Raw genomic sequence first — 20344 nt, 5'->3', positions numbered from 1 at the left:
TGTCCTCATTAGGCAGCTAGGATCTGAGTCTAGATTTCCTTTTGTTGACTTGTCCACTTGACTTTATCAGGGCCATTCAGCAGTTTCCAGGTAGGTCTTGTGAGATTAAATGGCTTAGTGGAGGGATGCATCCATGTAGTTGGGCTCTTTACAAGCAAAACACTTGTATGGCAAAATCTCACTTAAATTACCTGTCTTGTTGAAGTTAATCACATGCTGCTTTTTGCAGAGGAAGGAGTCACATACTTTTGTTATCACTCGTATGCTATTTCGATTGTAAACTCTTTTAGGCAGGAAGTCTCATTTAGTATTTTTGATTTTACAGCACCCTAGACAATGGGGTTTAGTCTCTAGTTGGTTGTCCTAAGTTCTCTAGTAATATAAAAATAAGTAATGTATGAATAAATGCAACTCTGCCTTCTAGGTGAATCATTTGAGACTGATCCTGTGCTCCCTGGTAATTTCTTTTTGACGCTATTACTGGTACAGTGTTCGTGTTCTGTTTTGGCATTTCACATGCGTGTAGTAAGACAAGATTCCTGCTCTGAGGAGCTCCTAATTTAAAATGACGAATTATAGGCAAAACAGATGGTGAGCAGAGTGGTGAGAATGAACTAGAAGAAGCGACAAAATGAAAACTGTGTTTTATCTTTCCACGACGTGTGCTTCTGAAGAGAGGGACTGAGATAACAGGACGTGCCTGCTCATTCTGCAGGCAAGACCCAGGACGACACTCCAGATGTGGAGTGGCATGCCAGAACTAGAAACATGGGTGGTACTTTCCCAAGCTTCGTACAAGAACCACTCCATCTTTTGATACGGACCTCAGAGCAGGCATGTGTCCTTAGTAGGGTACCCTGCTTTTTTTTTTTTCTTCTTGTAGACACATTTTGCAGGATCTAGAAGGGGAGGACAAGGAATTTTAATTTGATATGGGTGGTAAAGCAGCGACCTGCAGGCTAGCCAGAGGAAGGGCAGGGATGTACCGAAGAAGGAGAGAAGTTGGTTGAATGGTGCGTAGAAATGAACAGCAAGGATTGTTTCCAAAGGGACACACATTTATATGGAGGCAGAGGATTAATTGTCAAGTTGGAGATTGACTCTTGGGAGCAACAGGGGGACAGCTGGGAATGCTGGCCTGGTGTCATGCTTAGTAAAGGTTTGTTTCTTCAAATGCTGCCTACTTGCTTGCTGTGTCCCTTACTGCTAATGTGCTAATTGCTAATAAATAAACAACCAACCAATTCCAAAGAAGGAATCAATCAACTGGTCAATAAAGCTGCAGTCTGTCTTTCCCTCTTCTCTCTCATGGAGCAAACAGTAATCTTTTGCCTTCCAAAATGGCAAATTCTACAGGACAACAAAACCAGTACTGAAGAACCTACTTGTGAGGAGCTAGAAAGAATGCCCCTCACGTCTGGAATTTTGTGCCTTTTTGGATGGGTCCCAAGGATGCCAGGGCAATGTGTGTAGCCTGCCTTTGAGTCTACTAAGCAATTCAATGCTGTCAGCATCAACAAACAGTTGCAGCTCATGCTCAAGAAGCATTTCTATTCCGTTGAGTTCATACTGTTGCTTCCTTTCATTCAGCTCAGTTGAGCTCATTCTATTTCTTGTTTCCAGCCTCTAAATAAGTGTTTTTAGAGGAAAGCTGAAAGCTGATAGACATTTCTTGCCTCATGTTTTGGAGGGAGGCTTATGACCAATAACCAGCCTCGTACAAGGGAGGAGGGAAGGACTTGGGCTGCAGGTTTTGTATGAGAATGCTGCCTGGATTCAGCAGTGTTGCAAACTCCCTGTGGGAAGAGGGCAAGTTATTTATTCTTTCTTAATTTGGTACCTGTAAAATAGGCTTAGTGATAACTTCTGTCCATCTAAACTATCATGTCTGCTTTACATGTGATAGACCCTGATGTGGCCATGCGGCACGCCCTCTGGAGTAGAATTGGAGGGGCAATGTAAATATGAATTTTGAGCTGAAATTTCCAAGCCAATGGTCAAAAGTTCAGAGGTTCTCTGGGATGTTTTGCATAGACTGGCCTCTTTTGTAGCAGAGCTGTCCTGTCAGTCCCTGAGAAGCACTCATGGAGGAGTGAAACCAGGAATCTTAGATGGCATTTCATGACAAATACCCTTCTAGGAAGAATAGATGGGAAGCCCCTGGTCAAGATTAAGAGCAGAGCAATCACAGGAAGATGACCTTCTCCTGTCATCACAACATTTCATGGCTACCTTTGTCTTGATGTCTTTGGCACAAATGCCCTAATGCTTGTTGTAAGCATGTGGGGAGAGGAGCTTACTCAGACTGCAGGTCACATTAAACAGCCATAGTGATAAGGTTGCTGTTCTGCCTTGGGCAGTTCCCGCAGGGCTGTTCTGGGCCATGCTCAGCCTTGGGCCCTTTTGTGGATGAGCAGTTTGAGGCTCTTGAACTTCATCTTGCTTGTGGAAGGTTTCTGTTTGTCCTGCTGCCTCTTCTGCTGGGGCCTTGGGATGACATGTGTCTGTGCGTGTCTGAACTTAGACCTCTGAGCCACTCATATTATGTGACCCACAAGAAACTATCCCCAGTGTTAGATCAGCCTGAATAACACCATCAGGCTCCTAAAATCTACCTGCAGAATTCATGGTGGCACTTGGAGGAGAAAGATGGATGCTGGAGCTGCCCTGAGGCTAAAAGGCTTTGTGTTTAGTGATATATTTAATGGGAAAAGATTGAGTGGTTTCACTGGGCTTGCACAGCTGGAGAATGAGTGCAAGACTGGCAACTATATGGAAATGAATTGATGGTCAGTGTTTAGATTCCATTGAACATGTCCCTCTGCAAAAAACCGCCACTATCCTAGCTGGTACTTTTGCTGGAAATCACAGCAGAGAGGCCAGGGATGTAATGGACACAGGCACTGAATGAGACTTTCTCCCTTCCAGATGATCCATCTAGGTCCAAGTTGAAGCACATTGGCAGGGCAGCTTGGAGGCTGTTTGCATCTTCCCTGGTTTAATTGCACCTGTTTTGCAGCTGAACAAAGGATTTAACTTTCCAGGCTTATTGTTTTCACTCTGCTTATAAGGATTTTGGTCAAAACAGAAGGATGTTGCTATTTAGAAAGAACATTAATAATTAAATTGAGATACTCTGGGGAATATACCCCATAAGGCTGGATTTGTTGAATTTAAGTAGATCATAATAATTTCCATGGCAACATACTCTGCTGTCCTATATACAGAAAGGGTCTTTCTTGTAGGATCAAATGCAGAGAGGAAGCTGTTATTTAAAACAGATACCTTAAAAACACAGACAACAAAATAAGAGTAAATAGTTTCCTGCATAAATGTTGTAGGAATTTTCTCATGTTTGTTATATTGTGCAAACCTCTTTTCATAGCTGTCAGAATGCAATCAATCAAACCAATCCCCTGCTGACTCTAATGATTTAGGGAGAAACTGTGATCTAATGATTGTTTCTCAGGATATCAACTCTGTCTCATAGATATATCCATATTTGTAGATGTATATAACTATAACTGTTGTGAATCTGTAACATAGACTACTCTGGTAATTTTGAACAGGCCTACTAGAATCTCTGTGTTTTACTGCCTATACCTGTGTCTGTGCTAGTAGTCGTCCATCTCGCAGCATTAGATAAAGCTTGTTTCATCAGTATTTGGATAGCATTTTGAGATCTTTTTATGTGGTGTGTTCTGTTACAGCTGACTGTTAGATGGGAATTTGTAATGATGGTCTAGCACCTGAACACTTAGAGATAATTGAGTAAATACACATTCACTTAGAAGATTTGGAGGTTCTTAGATCCAACAGGAATTGCACCAACTCTTTTTCTCTACTCTAGCAATCAAATAAGTGTATCATTTTATATGCTCAAAAAAGCCTTACAGAATCCTTGTGAAATGAAAAGTGATCATCCAAACAGAAAAGATGGAATTTAATAGAAGAGTTCTCGATGTAACCTTCTAACGAAAAAACCCACAGCATATGAGGGAAAAAAAATTAGTTCATATCTGGAATAATTGCAGCTTCTGTGTTTTGTCACTGGTAGGTGTAAGTGGTGCGTTGCCAAATTTTAACAAGAACTGCCACAAAAATTCCCAGTCCTGGCTTGTGGTAAACCTGAAGGATCAAGAGTAGACGTTCTGCAGACAGGGGGAATAAATAGCTGGAAAATGCTGATTCAATGCAAACCACAATCATTTTCTCATCCCTAAGGCAATACCAGAGCTTCAAGTTGTGTTAACTGGTGCAGCTATGCTGAAGTCAGTGAGTGGTGTAAATACCCAGGTCAGAGTCCCAAGGTTGTGTTTGTAGCTCAGAATGGTGAGGGCCTTGTCGAGGGTGCCAGCTGGATCCTAGAAAAATGAATATATATAGGACAGAAACTGGCCAGTTCAAGATGACAGGAGACTTCCGTTCATTGTGGGCCTCAAGTTAAACTGTCCTTTGAGTGGGGACAGACTGAGCATGGAGGGCTCCCAAAGACATGATTCAGTCAGGACAGTTACTTTATCCTTTCTTTCAGTCTAATGTTGGAAATTTCATCGCTAGATTAGAGTATGGCTTTATCTGCCCTTCAGCAACCAAAGCCAATCAAATGGGCCATCGCAAAGCCCGTAATCAGGACATCTCTGACCTCGGATCTGGAGCTCTCTGTTGAGCTTCACTATTGAGCTTTTCTCTAGTAAGTGTTAATACGTACTGAAAGCTGAAGATGAAGAGCATGACCACCTTCTCTTTAGATTCAGTCTAAAGAATCCTAATGCCTCATTGCAGACCACCCAAACACGTATATTTTAAAAGCTACTTTAGTTGCGTCAGACGGGGAAACTGTCATCTCTCATGCTTCATCCCTGTACCTTTATGTGAAGATCTGTTACAGAGGGTGTTGCACATTGCAGCATGCTGGCTAACCATGGCCTGCTACCATTAGCTCTTAGCTTGCATCCCTGGTCCTAGCTATCTTAAATCAGTGCTGCTTTGTGGGCTTTTCAGAATCGGGAATCCCAAGGGCTTGCTGAGAGCCATTTCCAGGGCCCAAGGGGATGTGACATATGTGACTGATGATACAGACCCTATGCCTATTTCTACAGTTTATTCCTATACCACTGCAGAATGAGCAAAGCTGGTTAAGAGACTGCATACAGCCAGAGTGAAAGATCTTGCCTGTTGTCCATGAGGCAGGACATGCATTTTAAGTACATCAATACTATGCCAGATTTTGCATGGTACTGGAAACTGAACCAGTCTGCTTTCCTTGTGGTTTGTGTATGATTCATAGTTAATCTCATGCAAACCCACTCTAAAATCTCTCTCTCTCTTCCCTGCCTCCACCCCCACAAGGATTTACTTATAGATTAGATATTTTTCCTCTCTTTGCTATAGTGTGTCCTGAGGTTTTTGTACTCAGATGTGCTATACAGTCACTGGAATAGCTCAGCATTCTTTTTCAATTATTATTCTGCTGAGGTCTGCAGATACTTGGCTGTAACAAATCAGATCCCTATTCAAACACTATTGTGTTTTAGGTGTATTCTTGAAACCAAGAAACCTCACCCTGGGCAGTCAATCCATAAATGGCTGACGTCTGTGAAGATCCAGTTTTGAAGGCACATTTTATACAGCTACGTGTTGTGTTTGAAACAATTAACCATTTCATTTCAAAACACCAATGCTTTGTTTTTGGAGAGTGGCACTTGCAACACTGTCATCCTTCTGTGTGAATCTTCTTGCCTGGGAAGGGGAACAAGCACTGGACTGTGGCATTTAAACCAGCAGTATTACAATGAATAAGAAGTGATGGAAAAGCATACATAAGATAGCAGGCCGTGTGGGTGTTCCCACAAAAAGTACAAGCTGCATTCTCAAGCAGCTGCTTGCTTAGAAATCTCTGTAATGGACTTGGAAGCACTGGCTGTCTTTCCCTTTGCTTTCCTCTGAAGTTATTTCTGTGAAGTCTCCATCTGGCTCCTAAGTCTCAGTTTATATTTCATTTTATATTTTGAGTAGCTGCCAGCTGCAAGGTATGTGTGTAAGAGAACGTGAGAAGGAAAAAGAGGTGAAGTCACTAAGCCAAAAGAAAGAGAAGAGGCAAAGCCTGATTTACTGTTTTGAATTATACAATGCACTGGCTTTTTATCCAAGCCCGAAACAGAGAGGTATTCCTCACAGTGTAAGAATGGAGCTACGCCTGTGTCACAGACCCTGATCTGAATGCATTTGTGTTTGGGGAAAGAATAGAAGAGAGTGGCAGGGCTTATCCCTTTTACTCTCTAATGCTCTCAGCCAAAGCCTGAAATTCAGAAAGATATGAGAAGTCTGAGAGAGATCAAAATTGAATGCAAATGGGAACATGACATCTTCTGTCAGAATGAGGATTGACTATCTGGGTAGCAATGCTGCTGTCTGGAGGCATTAAAAAAACTTGAGTCAAACCTCTTCACCAAATTGTGAGGCTGGATTTAAAATCTCAACTTTTATGATATGTGCATATATATATATTTCTCTGTGCATCCGATCTTTTGATTTGTACTCTGAACCTGCAAGATTGTTTGCATGCTCTTTTCTGAGAAACCATTAAGTCTGAGAATTTATTTTGAATTGAGATGTTCCTATAATCACTTCCAAGAAATCACCTGATGAGATTAAATGAAGAAATGTGAGAATTGGCAGTACTGCAATACTAAGCTTTATTCACAGAATAAGATCATCTAAGTGTAATGATGAAGGTGAGAAAGGCTAGCACAGAAACATAGCCTGGAAATTGTGACTTCTATTTCCAGATCTCACATTGGCTCTACATGGGCTGTGACCAAGCTTCTGATTTCCAGTGGTGAAAATAATTTAATTTCCAGCGTGGTCAGTGGAACCTGTAGATATTAGTCATCTCTGACAACTGCCTGTTGTCTCAGGCTTCTCTAAAGATTTTTACCCGAGGAATCTCTCTGTCCAAAATCTATGATTTGCAGCTGATGTTGTGAAGCTGTCAGTATGAAGTGCTGTACTGTGAGATGCTTCAATAGATAGATACCTGTTCTTGCCATTAAGTCTCTCCTGAGCTTTAGGTAATAGCTGGTTGTTAAAAACTGTAATGCAGATGAATAGTAGTAGTGCTATGAAAATTGGTGAAAGCTAAAAGAAACCCCTTCCTCTGTCTTATCGTTAGTTAAAGACCCAAAGTTCACTTACTAAAACACTATAGGGACTGAAATCTAGAGTCCTTGGTGTAACAGGGAAGCATTTAACCTGTTAAGCTTCAGGGAGAAGCTATGGTAAGATAGGAGAACACCAGAAATTAAATGAAGAAATTGGATGTTGGTCAAGAAATACAAAACCTGGAGATATTTAATGAGATAAAATTATTTGGGCGGAGCAGGGAAAGAATTGTGTTCTTGTAGCAGAATATTCAGTTGTGGGATGAATTATGAGGTAGGAAAGTTAAATAGATGTAAAGAGATTCTAAAGTTCAAAAGAGAAGCCTTGCATTTTAAGAAACATCCCAGAGTGCTGAGGAAATGTCTAAATTCCAGGATTTCTGTCTTTATGTATACATTTGTACATGTATAATCTTTGCTGAGCAAAACCAAAGATATTTTAGAATCCTGTGCAAATTGCATGAGTTATATCTGCCACACGCACCTGCAAAGTGAATTGTAAGTCAGAAATTTTTAACTTGGGCTGTGGTTCTGGGCAACATGCAAGTGTTACTCTGGGAATGGCATGAATTTTAGAGGCTATGCAACTGCATCTCCTCCTGAGAGTATATTGGTACACCCACACTGTATGCTGGTATGCTTCAAGCCAGAAACAGTGACAATATTCTGCCCAACCCCAGCAAGTTAAAGGCAAAACAGATGCAGCTTTTGCATGTCAGCACTGCGTGATGAATGTCCAACCAGGGGAATACCCATTTGGGCCTATGAGAAACCGATCTGTAAAATGGGGATACAAGAACTTAACTATTTCCCGAAGGCTTGGAGAGAACTAATTGAGGATGGTAAGACTTACAGAGGGCTGATATTTCTGTGCCTAGGGTCCTGCTGTGCACTCAGTTATAGTTGTGAAAAGCCTCTTAGAATTAGTATAGTAGGTCAGAGAAATTAAAGCTTCCTGAATCCTGGGGTGCGTATTTGTGCTGTTACTAACATAGGTGAACCCTTTGAAAGTGCTGAATACAACTCTTCTTAGAATCAGTTTCATTTAATCTTTCTTCATTTAATCTGAAAATACAATTCTTCAACTTCTAAAGGATGAATTTAGGGACTGCAGTGGAGATTGTCATTTAAGGAAGCCCTTTAAATAAGTTTTAGCTCAGTCAAGGCTTTGCTGGACATTGCAGCCTCTGATCCTTTTAAAAATTATCATAGCATGACTATTAGCCATGTGTATGGGTAATTTACTTTCTCTTCGAGGTTCCCAGCTCCAGCAAAGGAAATGATGTGTCATTTTATCTCCAGATAGGTACCGTGGGCTGTGGTGTTTGCCATAGAAGTAAATAAGCTGATAATGACCTCCCTACTAGTGGCTTTATGTAAGAATAGATCATGCAACAGCATTACCATAAAACCATTGTATTTCACAGCAATGCTGCACAGTTAATGACACAAAGCCTTACACTGTGAATATGTGGCTGTAGAGATATGGGAAATCTAGCTGTTCTTCTAGCTCACCAAAAATGGCTGAGCAAGAGAATCTCTGTGTTAAGTCCCACAATTAAGACAGTGTGGTACTACTCTTCACATACTTCCATTGGCAGTCAAGTTTTGTTTTACAGGTAGGTAAGTGAGGTTTGTACTACTGCAACATCTCATTCGGAGTAAGCTAAAAAGAGCACTTTTGGAGTCCTGCTGTAGCGTGACATCTGTTATTGTCATACTATGGCCCAAGCTTAGCTCCTTGGGGACAGCAGCACTTGCGAAGAAAAGGGTGTGGTGTGGCTGAGCAAGAAGGTTCTCCAAGCAGCAAGGAAAGGTCTCTTCATCATTCAGGGAGTGGGTCCCTGGCTCTTCTGCACCTCTGATGAAGGGAAGGGTGCAGTGCTGTTCTCTTCCAGGTCTCGATACAGGATTGGTTCAGTAAGAGGGTTAGCTAGCAGATTGAGAAAAGTGATTGTTCCCCTCTATTTGACAAGTGTGAGAGAGTGTCTGGCTGGAGTAGCTTAACCCATTTGGGTCTCCCTAGGATAAGGAGCACACCAGCAAATTGCAGTTAGTCCGGAGGAAGGGGACTGCAGCACATGGTGCACCAGGAGAGGTGAGTGGGCTGAGTTTGTGCAGGCTGAACAAGAGACGGCAAAGGGGAGATCTTATTGCCATCTTCAAAAACATGGTGGGTTGTTACAGAGAAGATAGAGCCAGGCTTTTTGTGGAGGCGCACAGCGAAAAGTTGAGATGCAATGGAAACAAGTTGCAGCAAAGGAAATTCTATTTAGATATAAAGAACAGGGGTCCAGAGATGGAGATACTGAAAATTTGACAGGACAGGGCCTGGAGCAACCTGATGTAAACTCAAAGTTGGCCCTGTTTTGGATTAAAGACTTGTAGAGATCTCTTCCTACTTGAATTACTCTGTGATTCTAGTCTAAAGGACACATTTCTAGTTCTTTTATTACATTCACCATTCTTTCACTTGAACAATTACCAGTAGTACATTAAATGGTATGTCACATGAGTTTTGCTCTTTCTCTTCTGAGATGGGAGAGTGTGGGGAAGAAAGATGTTTACAATGGTTTGGTTTAGTGTTGATGGGCTTTTTTTAATACCTAAGCTGGTGTTTGTTGATACAGGAGAAAATGGGCTGATGATTTACATCTGGCAGGGGATCGGTGCTGCTCCTTAGGTGCTGGGTGAGTCTGGTTCCTCCAGAGTCAACCCTGGAAGAAGTTTGTTCTTTTACTCTCCAATGAGCACTATTGATGAAGCTCCTTGGTAGCACAGAAGCCAAAGTGTTGGCTGTCCCCTATGTTCTTCAGGAGAACTTCAGGAGATTCGGTAGGTATTTTACATCCTGACCATTGTGGACTAGCATGTGAAGGAACAAGATGTGAAACAAGACTAAGTAGGGTACCACTGTACTGTCACATAGGTGTGCTTTTCATTTCACATGTGAGCCCTAGTCCACCATCTGCCCATGTATTCCATAATGAGTCTCATACCCCTGTAGGTACTAACCACCCCCAGTCTGTAAGGTGTTCTGGAAAGCCTCTCCCATTAACTCATTGTGATGGGTGTCACCCCCATGGGGCTGATGCTGTCCTGGGACAGCACTAAGAGGTGCCAGGTCAGGGTATTATTTAGGCTGCCCTACCTGCTCGTTTTTATCACTTATCCTAAGACTGTGATTTAGCATTAACCACTAAATGGTCATTTTTGTTCTAATTTATTTTAATTAGAGACAAATAATTTTACTGGTAGTTGAAGCTGAATGCAGAGGTGTAGCCAGAAGCCCCGATTGATTATTCATTAGTGATCCGTGGCTTCAGTACAGAGGCTTATTTCCATCTGATTTCCTCTCCTTTATGTCTAGGTTAGACTGGAGGCTGCTCTGTATCAGTTTAGCTCCAGCTGGAGATCTCTCCCTCCTTGTTTATCTCATTTGTACCATGCATTTCATTAAGATGCTGTTATTAACCATATAAAATTGAGGGATTAAAAAGAATGAATGAAATGAGAAAAGACCCTGGAGGAAGGAACTGTATTAAATTCACACTAGAAATCCTTGTCAAATGCATATGAGAAAAGACTAGAACTCTTATCTTTTTCAGGCTGTATGACAGTGTCTCATTTTCCTTTCTTTACTTTTTTAAAAACATTATGGAGGTCCTAGTGAAAAAGCAGGTGCCTAGCCCCTCCCTAAAATGTTGTTATAGTACCCAGAAGAAATACCAGTCTGTGTCTGTGGGCCAGAAAGAGAAATGTGGCTTGCATGGCCCGTGAACTCCCTGCAATGTCACAGCTGTTATATATAGCATGTGGCATTCTGATACCCGTACTAACGAAAGCATTAAGATGGTCTGAATATTCTGAAATTACCTGCAGAATCATCTTGCCTTAGTTTTCCTACACTCTTGCTTTTAAACTGGAGTTGAAAATTTGGTACTGTTCATGTCTCTGACATGAGCTTCCTGTATAATTTCAGTTGGGTCTCACTGTCCTTATCATTCAAAATAGACATAAAACACTAATGAAATAGAAATAATCAGAAATCAATGGAAATGCAATCAGCTTTGATACTGAAGTCACTAATATTTATACTGCACTTTGAAATCCTTCTTTGAAATGTGTTATCAAAATGAGAAGAGATGTTTTAAAGGTGGGTGTGAGGTTGTTTGGTTGTTTTTTTTACTTAACTAGGAGTTAGATACCAGCTCTGAAACATAGAGCTTATGACTGAGTTGGGTCCCACGTGTTTTCAATGTGGCTGGTCCTTCCAAATGTTTGGTCTTCTAGTTTTTTTCTGGTTAATGTTCTAGAGTCCTCAGAGATGTAAGAAGTTAAGGTCAGTTAGTGATGGAAGGAGTTATGCTGTTTATTGTTAATTTACTAGCATATTTATAGAAATGTCCAGACAATAGTAAGATGTTCTCCTCAGGCTGTCTTGCACCAAGCTGGCCATGACAGTGCCTGATACCTGAGCCTATACCAAACTGCTCTCCTCAGCTAGTGTAGAGATCTAACTGGGGTTTCCATCCTCCTCCAAGAGCTTGCAGAGATCTCTGTTACCTGGTACTACTCAGAGCAGCCTTGGGACTGCTTGATTTGTTTCAGTGGATTGAACCATTGGTAACCCGTGGGAAGTCAACATTTTTCATGGTTTTCGCTGAATATTTGGGCCAAAGAGGTCTTTTGGTTTGATTTTTGAATTACATTGGTGAGCTAAAATATTCCTTGCACTTAGTTAAACAGTTCTAGTAATATTCTGTCCCTGGAAAGCCAAAGTAATGTTACTCTAAGGAGATCATGTTGCAATTGATTTGGATGAGTTATAGTTTCATTTAATTTTTTATTCCTGTTTTCTGTCCCATGAGTACAACACTAGAAGTCTAAAGCTGTCTTTCAGTGAGGAATAGACAAACAAGAGCTTTTGTGTTTCTCACCACCTCCTCAGACAGTGGTAGCACTTATGGAAGACTTTCATCATCAAACCATAACCTGCACTGAGTTTTTGGATACACAGAATGTAGGATTATGCTCTAAATAGGGATTTCTGTACATGTTTACGCTCCCTAAAAGTCACGTCACATAACATCAGTTAAAATAACTCCAAAATAATACTTGCAGCATGATTTTTGTGGTTTTCTATGAAAATAATGCAGAGCTGTTTTGTTGATGTGCAATCTGTATTTTATACCTTTTTTAGCCTAGAAGTTAGTTTGGTTAGGTTATATGTCTCTCTGTGTTCCTTTTGTATCATGAGCCTACCATAAATCTGTAGGCTAACTCACAATACAGATTTTAGACCATCTGTCATCTCTGGAATATAATGTCAATGCTTCTAAAAAAGCCTTTTTCCACATAAACATCCTCCTCTCCAGAGTCAGGAAAAGCAGCCCTTCCCATCTAAAACATACCATTTAGTTTTCAAATTGCCATTTATTTGGCTTGGAAAAAGACAGGGCTCTCAAAGCAGGAACTGTACGGTCACTACTGGATAGAGAAAACATGAGGGGCACACAGATGCTAAGCCCTGCCTTTTTGGAGCAGTGAGGCTGCTCTGACCCGGTCACATAGCAGAGACTGTTTTCTTCTCTAAAAGGCACAGATTTTACTCCCCTCAGCATTGCACTTTGAATTATTTCTTCTCCCCCAAAAGGGTCTGAATGAAGTGGTGGGCTGTGCCAGCACTGGGAGAAGGTTCAGTGCCATGGACTGCTTTCTTCTGCAGTCCTGCTGAGCTGAGGGGAGGAGCAGCGACAGGGCAGATGCCTTGGATGAGGCCCACGAAATATTATCTCTTGTAGGCAGCTGCTGGGAGCCTTGTGGCGTGTGCCAGGCGCAGCATTCCTATCGACCTGTGGCTTCTCACCCCACACCAGTCCTATATGCTCTCTACGAAGACACTTCCTTTAAAGTATTGCCTCAGGGGCAAACAAATTCCCCTTGCTCATCAGCAGCCCATCTCCACTGGGCCAGGCAGCTCCACTAAAGGTAGTGTGAAGTAGAACAGACCAGCTTAGTAAGCCATCTACCTGCAATAAATTTGCTTCCTAAAATAGCTGCAGAGCCGTGGGGTATGTTTATAGCAACTACACAGGCCTTTTCTGTTCTGAAGCACTGTAAAGAAAACTTCGAAGCATTAGCTTCTGTGTAAACTGATGTGATTCTGCCTGAGTTTGAAGATAGCCTGGAACAATAACCCTGGTAAGGGTGAAGTACCTGCTTAATCTTGGTTGGGCTTTAAATATGATACTCAAGGGTGTTAGTGTAAATATCAACCCTGTGAGACCTTTCACTGCTGGTAGTTTTAGTAGGAATGTCATGTTTTAGTAGTCATCACGTGTATTATCTCAACAATCCCAATATTTTACAAGGTCTCTCCATCAGTACTTTTGTTATTTTAGCATTTCTGTCTTCTGCCTGTAACAGGAAGTGGGGAAAAGGAAATCACGTTTAGCTTCTTTAGACAAGTCTGGATGTAGGATCTCAATGTGAGTAAATGTAATAGTTGTATGATAGCTCCAGGCTGGCCAAGGCCACTTCCTCCACCCGTCCCCCTTGCCACATCTCTTCACCTGTTTGTGCCTGGCTGTCTTCCAGCTCCCATGTGAGGAGTGCCCTGGCTGAGGGGGGTAAAAAAAAGGTGCTGTCAACTGGAGAGGAGTATGTGCTGCTTTGGGAAGATCAAGACTGCTTAAATTAGAAACATCAAGGACAACCATTGCTCTTGCTATTTCTGCTGGAAGGACAGTCGGGTGTCCCTTTACCCCACAGTTACACCAAGAGGAGAGATTAGGTTTCGCCAGCCGTTAGGTTACGTTAACCAAGGTGAAGTTTGCAGTTTGCTTCTGTAGTAGTCTGGCTAAGAAGTCAGAGGTGGATCTGGATGGAAAGCGGAGCATCTTTATATTAGACAATGAGTTCTCCTGGGCCTGCCCTTTGTTTCCTCAGCACTGTGGGTGTGCAGGGTGCTTCAGAGTGCTCGTGAGGGCAAGGTCTCAGCAGCTCAGAATTGCTAAGCGGGTCACCCACCGAGGAGTTGGGGAGGAATGTTTCCTAAAGCAGAGGGACATGCTGGGCTTTACACCTTGATAAATACCTGTGGAGGCAGTGCATGACCGCCCGAGTGACACGGGTATAGCTGCATGGTTGTCCTCGGCAGCACTGCACCAACCCTGCAAGGCTGTTTGATTCGAGTTGCAAATGGAGTTGGAAGTGAGCCTGATCTGTCTCAGAGGTGCCAGAGCCCAGTGCTTTCCTTGGGGGATGTTTTTGTAACTGAGGCACTGTGTGCACCTTTGGTATTCTCAGAGTGTATTGGGGCATCAGGCTGGCATGTCCTGGTAGCCACATCTCCTGGGGCCCCTGGGGTAGGGATGGCGTCAGCTGTCACCCTGAGGGTGAAGAGGAAAGTTCCTGACTGCCCTGGAGCCACTGTGCAGGACCTATTCTGCTGCAAAATGACCACAAAGAATCTGCGGGAGCCATCTCCTGGGGAATACCAGCCTGGAGCCTCCTCTGCAGCTGGTGCTTCCTCCACCCCAGCCAGTTCCTGGATATCAGGCATTTGGCCTGTGAAGGGGCTTGCATTAACCCTTTCCCTGACCTTGTGCACTGCTTATTTTCACATCTCCAGCTATTGGATTAAGCTGGGAACCTTTGGTACAAAGACAGTGCCGTTTATTTTTAATCTGTGGCACTGTGTGAACATTAATTAGGACTGATAATAAGGAATGCAAACCTATTGGCACCCTTCGTGGTGGTTTCAGCGAGGAATGCTGGCGTGGTGACAGCTCAGCTGCTGCTCTGTGCGTAAGAAGCACACACTAGCCAGTGAACATATTGAGAAAATAGGAAATATTTCAGTGGTTCCTAAATGTGTCCATCCCTGTGTTTGAGAAGTTTGCCATCTTGGCTGCTGTGTGCTGATGATATGGAAACATTAGTTATTTATGGGCAAAATAAGGGCTGTTCTATTTGTGTTGTAGTAGTACAATGTTCTAAATGTTTGGGCAGCCCAAACACCGCTGGTGGCATGGTAACTAGATGAGCAAAAATTGGATGGCTTGGGATGTGGACAGCAATGTGCTGGTATATTTGTAACAGTAAGTTACCATCCAGAAAGTACCTGTGTGGTTAAAAATACTATACTCAAGAGAATGGATAGGCAGGCATTTCTGGAAGTAACCTGAGTCCTGGCCAGTACTCCTGAGAATCGCTGAGAGTCTTTCCATTTTTTTCAGTGGCTGCTATACTGGAATGTGAGAGTTAATTTTACAGGTAAACGGCTGTAGGATCAGGTCTCTCATGAGGAAAATAGCATGACCAAATCATCAGAACTCAAGATGTCATGTGGGGCCCTCCCAGGTCCTGGTAGCAGCTTTGATCGATCCCCAGGCTATAACCTAGATGCTGTTAGGAATATTGTCACATCTGGGTTAGCCTGTGCTCTGTGATGGTCAGATCACTGCACTAGCAGATCCTGAGAAGGAATAGAAGGATATAATAGCCAGGGCTGGCTGTGGCTGTGCTGGTAAGTGGAGACAGAAGGAGGTTTGGTGATGGTGCAGCTGCTCCCCTAGAATATGACAGATTGCTAAAGAGGAGCTAACAGTTCAATTGCTTTAAAGCAACTCATTCCCCTGATATTCCCCTGATAATCAGGAAACCCCACAATATGGGGAATTTAGTCCTTTCCTGTCTCATTTAGTTGTGAACTTGAATAATGAAAACCAAACCCAAACCCCAAATCCTACGTAATATAACTATACGAATACAGTTATTCAGTTCCACAGATTAACTCCTGGTGAGGGTTTCTCCTCTCCTTTTTGACTTTGTTCTCCTGATTCAGTTGAACATCCCCTTATACTGGATCAGGAGTAGGAGCAAATAACCTCAGTTATTTGCCTCTGCTGCAGAAGAAACAACGGCAGCATTTACAGTTGCTCCTGTAGATGTTCCCCAGTGCATTTCCACACGCTTTCGTTGCCCTTCTCCTTTCCTCTTCTGCCTCTGCCATGTCCCTTCTGACAAAGAATGACCAGAAGCGCACGTAGCAGTCCAGATTGGGGATTGCTGCTGCTGATGTGCCTAATAGGATTATAAGATGTTCAGCATTAATCCTTATCCTATTCTTTAGGCAGACTAAACTTTTACTTAGATTTTTGCCTCCTGTTGCACAATTAGTTGACTCTTCAGTGATTTCTTCACAGCTGCTGCTTTGTCCTTTTTCAAGGCAATTGTAATTGATGTAGACCTCCAGCATGGAGCAGTGTAAGAATTGTTAGACTGTTGTGTTTATTTGTTTAGGGCTGCAAGTGAGCTTTTCCTAACTCACTGATGAATGTCACTGTCGTGGTTTAACCCCAACCAGCAACTAAGTACCATGCAGCCGCTTGTTCACTCCCCCCCACCCAGTGGGATGGGGGAGAGAATCAGAAGGAAAAAGGTAAACGCATAGGTTGAGATAAGAACAGTTTATAGAACAGAAAGGAAGAAACTAATAATGATGATAATAACAATAAAATAACAATAATACTAAAAGAATTGGAATATACAAAACAAGCTATGCCCAATGCAATTGCTTACCACTTGCCAACTGATGCCCAGTTAGTTCCCAAGCAGCGATCCCCACCCCCCCAGGCCAACTCCTCCCAGTTTATATACTGGACACGACGTTACATGGTATGGAATATCCCTTTGGCCAGTTTGGGTCAGCTGCCCTGGCTGTGTCCCCTCCCAACTCCTTGTGCCCCTCCAGCCTTCTTGCTGGCTGGGCATGAGAAGCTGAAAAACCCTTGACTTAGTCTAAACACTACTTAGCAACAACTGAAAACATCAGTGTGTTCCCAGCGTTCTTTTCATACTGAGTCCAAGACATAACACTATACTGGCTACAAGAAAGAAGATTAACTCTATCCCAGCCGAAACCAGGACAGTCACTACTTCCTTGCCTTTCCCTATACCCTGAGGGTATGTGTTTGTTTTAGGCGAGACTGTACGAACACATCTCAGTAGCTTTAAATGTAGCAACTACTACATGAAGCTCTGGGAGTCCCTGGTTTGCTGATCAGAATGTCTGCTTCTGCTTTTGCACAGAGGATAGAAGAGCCAAGGCTTTCCAGGGTACATAGCTATTCAAAGGAGCTTTGAAAGATGGAAATGGGTGGGGAGTGGATTGACTCTGTATTTGTAGCCTGGTTTCCTAAGGAAATGAGGCTTAAACAATCTGTTTTTCCACTGCTGCTAACTTTGGGATCTGCAAAATGATTGTGGCCAAAATAGATGGGTCTGAGAGGTCTCAAATATTAAGTTTCTACATTACTTGTAAGAATTAGCTGCTGGATAGGAGATTGTCTTATAGCAGTGCCTGTCAGGAGGTAAAAGCTGCAGTGTTAACTCCATAGGTAGGTTGTTAATTGGCTTGCCAGCTGGCAGACACCAGTGAAGCAGTCAATGCATGTACCACAGAAGGAGTCATAGCACATGTCGTTCCCAGGTCAGCTGGTAGTTGTAGGAGGGAACTGAGGGTCTGTGCTGTGATTTTGGTGATGTGTGAGGAAAGCTGAAGGTCCTGTGGGTGTGGTTCAGAGATTATCAGGTAGAACTGGAGTGTTGCAGAAGATGATTAGAGAGATGAGGAGGAACTGGGGAATGGCTTGGTTGGAATTTGCATGGCTTGGGCTGCTACCTCGCAAACTGTGGGCTGTCAGGTTAACTGTCAGGGAACAGCTTGGTTTAGGTGCAGTGGGTTGATATGCAATGGAGGAACAAGGAGCACAGGAGCTCCAGGGTGTGGGAGAAGACTTACAAGGAACAGCAGAGTAAGAAGCTGGTGGCACTACAGTCATTAAAGGAGAGAAGGGACTGAGGTGGGACGTGATAAAAGACCCAATGAACAGTAGGTAGGAGCAACAACATTTTTCAGGCCCTGGAAGGCAAGGATAAGAATATTATTTCAGCTTGGTAGGCAAGGGTAACCTCTGAGTGCATGTGTGTTTAAGAGGCAGGGGGAAGAGGTTTAAACACTGGTGCATCCAGGTAGGGTAGAGATCTGTAAAGCACACAAGGGAGGCTAGAAGTGAGGCTTGGGCAAGGAATGACTTAGTGGCTTGGGCAGAGGGACAAAGAATCAGCCTTGGTTTTGTGTGTAGTGTGCAGAAGGAGTGATCTGGCAACAGTCTGAGCATGGGGATGAAGGAAGGCAGGAATCAATGATAACTTTAATTACACAGGAACCTTGGATGAGGGTGAAGAGAGAAGTGTTGTCTACAGCAGGGGAGAGGAACTAAGGGAAGAGATAGAGGATTGATGTGTGTGTTTGAATTAAATCAATTGTATTCAAGCCTGATCCAAAGCCCAGTGAAGACTGAAATATGCCTATGTGCAGGTATTTGTCTCCAAAGCGAGAGATTTACCTCCTGAACATGCTTTACAGAAATGCCTGAATGTCTTTTAGCTTCTGTTTGTATGGTGTACCCAGAGCTTAAGTGACTCCAAGCCACATAGTAAGCTACAGCAATGACAAGACTGTGATCCAACATTCCTTAAAACAGCTTTCGGTCGGGTAAACCATGGCAGTAATAAATGTCCATATATGCACACAACACATTACAAGGCAAATCAGTGAAACTCTCAATCTCCAGTTTAGGGAGAGCGCATCACCTATTAACTGTCTCTTGCTCTCCGTATGCAAAAGTATTGCACAGTTTCCTTCCGTCACAGGAATTTTTTTCAAGTGTTTATTGTCTGCAACTAATTCTATTCTAGTGATCCTGTAAACTGTTTGCTTCCAGTTACTTTCTGTTACCAGCACAAACTGAGGAAACGAATTATCAGTCATTCAGTGATTATTTGCAGGAAATAAAAGTGTAAGGTAGCAGCCAACCCTGGGCCAAGAAGGAAGGACAGAAATGCAGTGGTACTTATAAGTAGAGCCAGAAACGTTATTCATGTGCTTGGCTGTTAGTTTCTGAATATTGTGGAGCTTTCTTCCTTTTGTGAGGTCAAAATTCTCTGGATTAGCTCCTGCTACCATAGAACTCAGAGGGAATATTTGTTATTAGCTTCAGTGAGAACAGGATCAAGCTATTGTCTGTGTGTTCTTCCTTGCCTTAGCTGGTGTTGCTGTTTTTTAAGATACTGCAAGGGACAAAAATGCGTTTTGTTTCCCCAAATCTTTCTGAGCATTTGTATCTAATCCCTGCATATAGCACAGCCCCTGTGGGTGAAATAGGTTCAGAGCTGAGTGTTTCCAGCAAAGCTTTTTGAAGCCAGTGTGATACTGAATCTCCTCACTCAGTACCTGCTTTTCAGAAGTCTGCATTGTGCTTCAGGTTTTGCTAAGCTATGCTACAGTAAGCATGATGAATAGCAGGCAAATTGTCTTGTCTTCAGTCACTGCTTTGGAAATCAAGATGTGTGCTGCCTCACCCCATTCTTTCACAAATATCTTCTTGAGCTACGGGAAGTACGATGGTACACCATATCCCTGAGTGTTAATTTTTAATGTCTTATACACGTAATGGACTCCACTGTAATTATGGGTCCCACAGCACACAATTGCCACTGGCAGGATGGAAAAGATGACTGCAGGTCTATGTGGCTCCACAGTTAGGGATTGAAATATTGATCATTTCCATTCCCAAGAGCAGCAGAAACAACTGTATGAATTTAAAGCAAAAGCTCTGGTGGAAAGAGGGGTAGTTGCAAGCCCATAGACATTCCCCTGCAATCTATTAAATTCAGACTTTGCAGCATCATCCTACTGCATTGAATAAAACTGTCTGAAACCTAGGCAGGGCTAAGTGGTTTTGACAAGCCTATGCTTATGTCCAGAATAATCGAAGTGAATAAGCAGCTAGGCAGCGATGCAGAGAGGAGTTAGTATAAAAAATTCTCAAAGTTTTTTTCTCAGTAGTGCTATTTTTAACTTGCAGTTCCTTATTTCTTTCTCACATGAAATCTTAAAGCTGACAGCATCCCTTTCAGACTTGAAAATGGAAGGAAACTGTCTGAAAGAACAGTAGAGCTGGGATTTTTATGCCTAATCCTGTTGGCATATCTTGGTGACCAAATTCCTCCTCCTTTGATGAGCCCAAATCGACTTTACCAAACAGCACAGGGCTCTTCCCTTTAGCAGATTTAATGTAGGATAAGGTCCCAGTATTCAAACCCTTGCG

The 20344-nt window shown here is 42.7% G+C and overlaps 1 protein-coding gene across 7 annotated transcripts in view; it reads left to right on the top strand.

Annotated features, from left to right (window-relative positions):
- Positions 1-20344, top strand: part of REEP1 (receptor accessory protein 1) — a 70153-nt gene that overhangs the window by 6858 nt on the left and 42951 nt on the right. The window lies entirely within an intron of this gene.

This window comes from Haliaeetus leucocephalus, unplaced genomic scaffold (genome assembly GCF_000737465.1).
Source record: "Haliaeetus leucocephalus isolate CR32 unplaced genomic scaffold, Haliaeetus_leucocephalus-4.0 Scaffold51, whole genome shotgun sequence".
NCBI lineage: Eukaryota > Metazoa > Chordata > Aves > Accipitriformes > Accipitridae > Haliaeetus > Haliaeetus leucocephalus.
This window is presented reverse-complemented; position numbering and strand designations above follow the sequence as displayed.